This window comes from Polistes canadensis, unplaced genomic scaffold (assembly GCF_001313835.1).
Source record: "Polistes canadensis isolate GaletaPanama2010 unplaced genomic scaffold, ASM131383v1 scaffold_16, whole genome shotgun sequence".
NCBI lineage: Eukaryota > Metazoa > Arthropoda > Insecta > Hymenoptera > Vespidae > Polistes > Polistes canadensis.
This window is the reverse complement of record NW_014569563.1, coordinates 729351-735400: the sequence shown is the minus strand read 5'-3', so window position 1 is coordinate 735400 and position 6050 is coordinate 729351. Positions and strand designations below refer to the sequence as shown.

The 6050-nt window shown below is 31.0% G+C and overlaps 1 long non-coding RNA gene across 1 annotated transcript; it reads left to right on the top strand.

Annotated features, from left to right (window-relative positions):
* The first annotated feature begins 3527 nt into the window (after positions 1 to 3527).
* Positions 3528 to 4464, top strand: LOC106793603. The gene is made up of 3 exons (XR_001382440.1): positions 3528 to 3626; positions 4021 to 4180; positions 4324 to 4464. It is a non-coding gene; the product is annotated as an uncharacterized LOC106793603 (long non-coding RNA).
* Positions 4465 to 6050: the final 1586 nt, after the last annotated feature.

Here is a 6050-nt window from a genome sequence, read left to right as displayed (position 1 = left end):
TTTTTTTTTTTTTTTAAAGAAATCGCTAAAATCCGTCTTTCCTCTTTTCCATCGAAAACCGTTCGAACTTATCCTTCTTCCTTTCTAACGCATTTAGTCACTTCAAACGATGATAAATCATTCAGCCGAGGTTTTATCTCCGTGCTTGATACTCTCAATGACTACTACGAATTTCGTCGTTAAGTAGAATGAAAGAAAGAACAAAAAAATAGTTTCATGATCATTACCATAAGCAACGTGATTGCAAGATGTAATAAAATTATTGCAAACAAATAATAATAGAAAAGGGAAATAGTTTGTACGATAAATTTATTCGAGGTGAAATTCAACAAATTTTATTAAATTTAGCACGTTAAAAAGAGCAGATGTATTTATTAATAATCGCTATCATGCAAATGTGTTTTCTCGTACTATAAAATGTACACCTGAATAAATATATATGTGAAATTGATATTTGAAAAACAGGAAATACTGTATAAACCCATTCGGACTCGCAAAGCAGTTCCCCACCGTCCTCTTCTCATCGAAAATCATCGTCTACCATGATCTGTGAATATTAACTAAACATTTCTGAAAAGCACGTATAGCATCCTACGCCTGCGTTTGATGTGCCCCTTCTGTTGTGAAGCTTTTATATAGAGTTACGTTCATAACCACCTACTTGCGGCTTCGGTCTAATGAATTGCGATTAGATTCAACAGTATTCCCGCATGAGAGAAATAACGTGAAATAAGAGGCTATTACCTAACCGAAATGATATATATGTGTGTGTGTGTGTGTGTGTGCCGTGCTACTCTTGACTGTAAGTAAAAAGAAATAATGCAGAGAGAAAGTAAGAAATACTTGAATTTGTAATAAGAAGAAATATCACATAAAAATGCGAGAACACATTCCAAAGATTATGTTAAAAATTGTCTCTGATGATTTATTAGATACATACGAATCTTTCCGATGAGATGCAAAAAGTTACGCTTAAAATACTATAGGGATGATAGTTTGTCTCTTTTGTTATCATATATCAATAACGAATCGATTTGTTTTATCGACAAAAAAAAAAAAAAAAAGAAAAAGGAGCTAGATTCTACGAAGCATATTTTTTATACACAGATTTATAGCATCCATTCAACGTGTAAATAACCAACGAATTATTTTACTTTCCATATTAAAACTCAACGAAACGTGAATCATTCATATGATTGTTTGTCGGCCAACAAACATGTCTAACGATAATTTAATTTTCACGGTTTAATGCCAAACTCGTTTTTGAATTTAAATTAACGATCAACCGAATGAATGTAACTACAACCGAAAATCGATACACGGAAAATCCTTGAAGAAGAAAAAAATCGTTACAAATTTTCTATTAGCAAAGTTTTAAATTAATTTGATAATAATATAATATATTAACGTTTATCTATAATGTTCTATTATTTACGGTCATAATAACGTTCGATTGGGGTCAAAAAGAAAAGAAAAGAAAAAAATAGAAACGCAGAGTACAAAATAACGAACGTATCGGGCTGGATCACGTGCATGCTGTACACGCAGTATTAATGCACCATGATGTGATAAGCACCGGAAACTGAGAGCAAAGGAAGAAAAGCGGACCCGGAAACTGGTACGCGTGCAAGTGGACCAACATGAATAATGCATAACGGCACGAGAGACAGCTCGGCTGCGTACAAAATCGGAAAAGCTATATGGTCGACAAAAGCGAATGGACTCTTCCTTCTCTGTCTTTTTCCTCTCCTCTTGTTTCCATTTCTTTTTATATATATATATATATAGATGTAATTTTACATATACATGTATACAGGATGTCTCATATAAAGTTTTACGCTTAATTATTCGTTTATCGTAATTGAAAATTTATCAATCTCGAAATAAAATGAAATTTTCTTTGTAGGATTTAAAAAAAAAAACAAAGAAAAAAAATAGTAAATAGCTGTAGAAATAATTGAATGTAAGATTCCGTATGGGACACCCTGTATATCTATATGTGTATTTATCTCGTTCCCTTTCTCTGCCATTTCCTCTACCCAAAAAAGTTCGTTTCTTTTTTCTCGGCGCTGATGTCTGTCCGGACCTCTAATTGCATCTCGAGAATTCAAGGGAGTAAAAATGGTATAATGATACTTGACGTTTTGGTCCTCGTTTTCGAGAGCATTCACTTCATCATCATCTCCCTTTGGCACGCACTAGCTATAGCAAGGCTCCTTGGCAAAGCTTTGCGGAAAGTCAAGTTCGAAGATCTTATTTACATATATATACATGTACATGTATATATATATATGGCTATCTTGCGATGGTATTTGCCATAATTAATCCGGACCTCACGAGTTTCGTTCATTCACGTACGAACGAAACTTCCAAGTCTAATTATCTTCTTTGCCTCTAAAATAACACGTGTCTTTTGTTATACGACATCATGGAACCACCATTTCCCAGAGAGTTTTGCTCACATGATCCGAGTTGTATCGACTTTTAACTAGTTTGATTGTTAAAACGTTAAACTATTTACCATAAAATACACATCTTTAAATCGTTATAGTTTTTTCCTTCTGGATGTTTTTAACTTTAAAGAATTTAAATGTTAAATTTTATGCAAAACTTTTCTCATAAACAAAAACAAATACCTATCAAGAAGTAGGACAATTTAAATATCATGAAATTTTCAATCGCAATCATTTCGTTAAAAGAAAATATGTATCAGTAAAAAAGAATTCTCTAATGTTCTATAAAATTATAATAACAATAATTTATAATTTGAAACTTTCGCTTTATAAATAAGATCTGAAATAACATAGGAATAATATATTATACTAATCAACTCTTTTATTCCTTTTCGTTAAATAATATATGTTCTTTTCCTTGATTTAATAAATGTTACGTGTACACGACGATCGGGTTATACCGGTTTAATTTCGCATTTATTAAGGATTCCCACAAATGGCATAATCATATGTATTCGTCACTTGTGACGATAATTAATTTCAAGATATCAGAAATGATCTATCAATAATCGTTGTTTATTTCATTACTTATATTATATTATATGAATTTTCAATTATAGAAAAAAGAAAAGAAAAGAGAAAATCGAATGGTTCTTCACCGACTTTATGCTTTTCCGCTAGAAATTGTAACCTCTCTTCCCATCTACTACTACTCATGCGAAATAACGTATAAGAAGTCATCCAAAAAATTCACCGTAGTTGAAAAGATAAGAACTTATTCCTGACGTAAATATACATATACATATATACTTTTTTGATGGTAACTCCCAACGCCTATGTGCATCCCAGTTTATTACAAACTACTACTATTACTATTACACGTACGAATCCAAACGTGACGCAATTGCAATACTTCTTACGAGGAAATAGTCTTGGGGTCATAGTATATTGCAGATAAGACGGTAGCCTGTTATTCCCCGATTTCGTTGCTCCCTTCTTCTTCAATATTTGATCTTCTCAATCTTTTATCTCTCTCTCACGCTCAATTATATAGGCACGGGATTGTACATGCATTCATTTATTAATGAATTCGCTTGGATTTATATACAATATATATAAACGTATTCATCCTATCTGTTTTATAGTACAATTGCGAGTCCGTGGAAGATAGAAGTAAGCATGTTCTTTTCATTTATATTTCTCTTTTTCTTCGAGACACAGGGACATTTTGTATGAAAAAATTAGACGTTAATTATATCTCTCGAGAGATATTATTGTTAAAATTTTATCTATAACTTTTCGTAATAAAAATTGTACAATATATCGTTGAAAAAAAAAAATAAAGAAACAATGTTATTATATTTCTATGATGATTATAATAATAATCATGATCATTATATTATTGTAAAAAAAAAAAAAAACTAATGATGCAATTTATATATTAACAATAAAAACTACAATAAATAATTAAAACTAGTATTATGTAAATGTTATACTATATATCAAAAGTTGAAACTAATTTTATTTTTAACTCTGCCAACTTATGATCTTCATCTTCCTTTTATAGATCACTAGCCAAGATGAAACTAACAAACTTTCTCGTGATCTTGATGGTTGTAATACTGGCAGTTTGTGCACATGCTGCTCCAAAGAGTCGTGGGCTCCCTCAGTTCCCTGGCTATGGAACATTCAATCCCAAAGGCAAACTGCCTGTGCCATTTCCAAAAGTAAGTCGATCGATAAATTCAACTTTAATCGCAGAAACTAACGAAAAAATACTGATCTTTCGGCAAAAGTGTTATTCGCGTTATTTAATATTTTTGAAAAATTATTTCTGAATTTAACTTTTATTTTTTATCTTTTGTTACAGCACTTCGTTACAGACTGATTTAAAACAAATATCATAACGCAACAAGACACCGCGTTAAATAACACTGACTTTTATTCTCCATTTGTATGTAACATCACGGTAAATAGAATAGAAAGCATAAAATATTATAAATATTTCAAATGGTTGTCGTATTTATTTTAAATCGCATAATATAGTACCCCTGAAATATTTTTCACTGTCACGTCCACGACGTTTCAATTTTCTAGTATTATAGTGATATGTTTTTAAATTCATGCAATACAATCAAAATTCTGGAGGTTACTTAAATCGCTTAAGGCGATGAAAACTCGAAGAAAATTGTGTGTGTGTGTGTGTCTGTCTGCAGAATTTAATTCAAATGACATTTATCTTTCGCAATCTATTTCAATCACAGTATCTTCAGTCAAACGTAAAACTACGATGGAATATAAAAAGAAAAAAGAAAAAGCATCGTAGGGGTGACTCCTATAAGATGTAAGCCATGTTAATGGAAAACGACTTTTTCTCTTAAAGTCTCTTACCGATAATGCAACTTTTACCGCATTTATTTTGTTCAAAGATAACGAATAATGGCTGGTAAATAAAATCAATATAAAACAAAAAAAAGATAATAACAGAGAAAGTAATTTCTAAAAACCTGATATTTTTCTTTTGTTCCCCTTTTTCATTTTCTACGTAATACCTTTAATTATCTTTCAAAAGGGAATGATAAATCGAAATTCCATTTTCGCATTATATTTTTTACTTAAGCTTTATACATTACGCATTTATATGTATGTATATGTAACTAGCCAATATGCGGTTTCACCCAACATTTCGTGCAGCCTTTGCAAAATACTGTTCCCAAAATTGCAAAACCGTTCGCATTTTAGCATTTTACTCGTGATAAGTACGACGCGTGTTCAATATATTATTCAAATCGTCAATGGTCATGAAATATTTAAATAACAAATATTGATTTCTTATAAATACGATGTCAGGATTTTGAAGGGACGAATATAAAAAGTAATACTTCAATCGTGACAAATTAAAAGGATAATTTTTTTTATACTCGTCCATGATATTTTTATATAAATGTATACTTTTGAGAAAAAATAAAATACAATCTTAAAAGGTTAGTACCTGTAAGTAAAGATATCGAATTGACTGGTGACCAGTGTGGAAAGAAAATTTTAGCTGGTATGTGAAATACACCGTAGAGACGATTCTGAGTCGTTTACTCGGCGATACGGAAAAGTTGAATAGCATCTGGCGAGAAAGCAAAGATATTTTTCTGAAATTGGTTCTCCGTTTTCATTGATTGCCCAAAGTCACTTATGGATTTAACATTTTTTGGCACAACTCAGAGAAAACGGAATTCACAAATTTTCTTCGCGAACAGTGCAACAATTCGATTTAAGAAAACTCACTCGTGAAACATAGGAAATGTGAAATAGAACTAATCGACCGGAATTATTGTTTCATTCTCGAACACGACGCATTTTGAAAAATGATACTAGTTGTTCAAGACTCTAACGCTCAAAACATGCTTTGCGATTACTGATGTTCGTTCTCGACAGTTAGTTAAAAAACATTCTAGTCCGATAGAAAAAAAAAAGAAAAAATAATATTAATCAAATTTTGTACTTTTATCGTGACCATTAATCTAACGTCAGAGTATTTTAATTTGTACGCGACGTAAAAAGAAATAAATGATTAAATAAACGATTCTTAATTTTAGTTTTAAT